Source organism: Callithrix jacchus, chromosome 3 (genome assembly GCF_049354715.1).
Source record: "Callithrix jacchus isolate 240 chromosome 3, calJac240_pri, whole genome shotgun sequence".
NCBI classification, from domain to species: domain Eukaryota; kingdom Metazoa; phylum Chordata; class Mammalia; order Primates; family Cebidae; genus Callithrix; species Callithrix jacchus.
Genome location: NC_133504.1, coordinates 129391603 through 129396390, shown reverse-complemented (window position 1 = coordinate 129396390; position 4788 = coordinate 129391603).

Below are 4788 nucleotides of genomic sequence, written 5' to 3'. Positions count from 1 at the left end.
AGAATGAGGCTGAGAGCTGTCTATTTACTAGTCTGCGTCTTTTTCCCCTTGAGCTATATTAAAGTATAATTGACAAATAAAAAATGTATCCTAGGAGTGGTGGTTCATGCCTGTAATCCCAACATTTTAGGAGGCCAAGGCAGGACGATCTCTTGAGTCCAGGGGTTTGAGACCAGCTGGGCAACACAATGAGACCATGACTCTACAAAAACAAAACAAAACAAAACAAAAACCCACTCTACAGGCAAAGTGGTGTGTGCCTGTGGTTCTAGTTACTTGGGAGGCTGAGATGGGTCCCTTGAGCCTAGGAGTTTGAGGCCACAGTGGGCTATGATTACCTCATTGCACTCCAGCCTGGGTGGCAGAACAAGACCCTGACTCATAAAAAACAATACATTTTTAAGGTGTTAAACAGGATAATTGATATATGTATACACTGTGAAAGTGCTACTACAACCAAACTAACATTTCTATCACTTCATATACTTACCATTTTTGTGTGTGTATGGTAAGAATATTTAATATCTACATTCTTAGCAAATTTCAGATATACAATAAAGTATCATTAACTATAGTTAACATGCTGTATATTAGATTTACTGGGTCGTGAGTCAAGTGTTGTGGCTCAAGCCTGTAATCCCAGCACTTTGGGAGGCTGAGGCAGTGGATCACCTAAGGTCAGGAGCTCAAGGCCAGCCTGGCCAACATGGAGAAACTCTGTCTCTACTAAAAATACAAAAATTAGCAGGGTGTGGTTGTGCATGCCTGTAATCCCAGCTACTCAGGAGGCTGGGGTGAGGGAATCACTTGAACTCAGGAGGTGGAGGTTGCAGTGAGCTGAGATCACAGCACTGCACTCCAGCCTGGGCGACAAGAGTAAAAGTCCATCTCAAAAAAATAAAATATGCTTACTGGGTTGCATCTTCATATTTACATTGAACACTATCATGAGTCAGACATATAAGAAAGATGTTTGAAGACAATGCAGTGATATACTATTACATGCATCAATAGGATTTGGGGAAAAGGAATGCATTTTTACACGATATTTCACCTCTTTCAGCCAATCCTGTGTATCTCACATTGTTGAACAGAAAATAAGCAATATTTCTCCCACATTTACCTCTTAAGAGTTTGGTGACAGCAGCCTCACCAGCTCTCTGAATAGAGGTTGCATGTGTGGTAGAAAAAGCCTGGATTGTTTCAGACAGAATTCCTTGCTTAGCATTCACAAGTTATATGGCCTGGCATCACTTACTGAAGCCTGAGTTTATTGATCTGTAAAATAGAGATGATATCTACTGTGGTACTATGAGAAAGAAAAGATTGGAAATACTCATTCAATGTTAGCTTGTATCACACTTGATTAGAGTGGCTGTGACTGATTGACCCAGCTGAACAAAACTAGATGGTTCGGAAAGTGTAAGCAGTTGATAGCTGCTCTGACCAAAGCAGATGAGCCACCACATAGAAGTCGTGCTTATTGTGGAGGTTCAAATCAACACTGTTGTAATGAAGGAATTACATTGTAATGAAGGAATTTCTGTCCAGATAGTTCTCGTCTCCACTTTTATTTTACTCATCCTCAGAAAAGACCTGCCACAGGGTGGCTTCAGTTAAATATATATATATTAGAATTTGCATATGTCTGATAAGCTGTCTTAATTGTTGGAGTTCTTTCTGCCTGTGTCTGATACATTTGCACAGTGTAAGCAGTCTTATGAGGGTGGTGTCAGAAAGATGCAGGGACCCTGAGAAGGTAGAGTGCAGTTCTTTACTTACGGTTGGCCTACCTTATTCCAAACAAGCTTGGGAGAACAAAGGGTGAGGTATAAGGATGAAGTACATGCCACTCTAATTATAACGATGATAATTAACAACTTTTATACATCACTTTACTGTTATAGAGGTCTTTAACATATCCATAACACTTGATCTACCCAACATCTATATAAAGTTCATATGGTAAATATAATTATGCCTATTTTTCAATTGAGGCAGCTGAGGCTAAAAAGATTTGTTCCCAAACATAAAAGTAGTGATTAGTTTTGCCCACCTAAGTTTCCTGTCTTCTACTAATTAACATTTTCCTCTGTACAGTCATTATAGATTCTAACACAGATGTGGCACATGAGAAAAGTAGAAGCTTGAAAACAGAGAGTAAATTTTGCTGAGCAGAAAATACTAAGAGATAATTTTATTATTTTCATCCAAGATCCAAGAACCTGAAAGAGCCCCAAAACTCATAAAAGTAGTGTGTAGCAATGCAATTAGGAACGTCTAGTACTATGGGGAATAGCCATGGAAAAGCTCCCTTTGTAGTGGAGGCACCCAGCAGATCACGAGGGAAAGATGCTGAGTTACATGGTATATGTCTCAAGATAGTGAGACTACCAAGTAACTGGGCTGTGACCCAATAGAACAGAGACCAGGAAATAATTATCCCTCTTGGAGAGACCTAAAACTCTTTGGTGAAAAGAATCATTTGGTTACAAATAGGCCACAATAAATCATTCTATTAGATCTGTTCTCAGGCACCTGAATAGGAATTCAAGGGAAAAAAGGACAGTAAACCCCTAAAAAGTAAGTGGGCCATTTGTTCCATAGGTGCCTCTGGCACAAGGGTTATGATCAAACCCTACATTAATATACTAAACTCTCTTTGCAATGGTGCCTCCACTGGGTCCATTAGCAATGAAAACCTTTTACTGTGTTGTAGTTCTCACGGTATTTATCCTGGGTACTAATTCAGAGACAGAAACAGGTCCACAGAAGTCTTGGGTCTGGCCTAATGACACATTGCTATCAACTAGAGAATTCTTGATTCAAAATCAGGTGCTCTGACCCCACACCAGTGTGTTCTTCCATGTCATCTGCTCAAAACTGCTATTTACTTCCTAATGGGAGCATTTCAGTAATCACGATCATAATTTATTAGTTTACCATCAAATAGTGAACCTGAATTATAAGAATTGTTGTGGATTAACGAATTCAGTCAGCTACTCTCAAAGTAATATTTAATTTTAATAATTATAAAAACAACAAGACTTAAAAATCAAGTCACTCACAGAATTTTTCTGTGCTATATTTTTATGCCTGCTGAAACGTCTATCTATATAGATAGATATACATATATATATGTATCTTCTATAACAAATTTCTAAAATGAGTATTTGTTTTAAGACTAAAACTTTATAATTTGCAAATGCAAATTATAAAGTTTTATATTTTATGTTTTATTTGGTACAAAACAAAATAAACAAAACACCTGTTACATTAATGAAGATGGGCCCCTGCGTTGTTAGGCTGATAACCTACACTAAGGTAAGTGTAGGACTTGGGGTAAAAAAGAAAATAGAGAAGCAAGTGTCAGAGTCTTCAATAAATGGAAAGCATAACTTAAAGACCCATCTAAAATTGCCTCCCTCCACTTCTCTACTTATGAAAAACATAACTTTAAGACTGCACCAAATGCTATATTTGAAGTGCTCATTTTCTGTCTTATTTAGAATTAATTTCTCTTTCCTATTTGTCTGTTTATTTATTTTTAAATTGATAGTAACATTGCATGTTTTTTATTGTTTACAACATGATGCTCTCCCTTGCATATATAGCCAGTAGTGGAATTGATGGATCATATGGTAGTTCTATTTTTTAATTTTTTTTCTTTTTTAGAAATTTTTATACTATTTTCCATAATGGCTGTAGATATTTATGTTCTCACCATGTGTATCAGTTCCCTTTCGGTCAATTCACTTAAAAAAAAAAAAAATCTTTTGACCTATTGGTTTTTTTAGGAATGGCTGAAAAACCAGAGAAAATTAGGAAAGATAAGAAGAAGAAGTGTGATACAATAACAAAGGATAAAGGGTGATACGATAAAAATGTAGAATATCGACTGAATTAAGCAATAGAGAATCATTAGTGATCATGATAGGAAAAGAAACAGAGTAGTGGGGTCATAAAATCGCATGTATGTGGGTTGGAGAAAATACTGGAAGTGAGTGAATGAAAAAAGTGAGTATTAACAATTTTTTCATGAGTTTATGGATGGGAAGAGAGAGACAAGTCATCAAGGTACATGGAGTTGATGGAGAATTTTTGTTTTCTGGTGGATGGGACAGTTTTAAGTACACTTAAAATGGTATAAACTAACCATTTTATTATTGCCTGAAGTTGGAAGAGGGACTGGACTCATGTAATATTTGAATAATCGTGAATTCTAAAATATTAGGTTCACCCAAATGAAATTACCTTTGGCACAGGCCCAACTTTTGCTTACCAGATAGCAAAAGTTGTCATATCCTGACATTTTCACATGGTTCAATATAACAGACTGGAAACTTGGACACAGTGTAGGCTTCCTCTTGACGACATGAATGGATGCAGGTAGGTCTGTTAGCTCAGTATCAGGAAGTTGAAGGAAATGTCATCTAATTCATAAATCACATTATCTCTTTGAAGTAGTAGAAATATGAGATGTCAGGTGATGAGAACTAGAAATTTGAGGAAACTGAATAAACTAGAATAGTCATTATGGAAAACGGATTAAAAGAATGTAGCAGGAATGGTGGGCAGAATTGAGGACTTAGATGAAGAGGTACGTCCTCAACATTTGTATAGTATTCCTCAGTGGTCTGGGCGGAGGTTAGCCTTTTTTTCAGATAGTTATATCTTCCCTATATTTCAGCCAGTATGAACAATAAAAAAGATACAGGGAAAGAGAATTTAGTGGAGTTCAAGATATAGTTAAATTTTTTGTTTAAATCATTAAACTAAGGATCACAA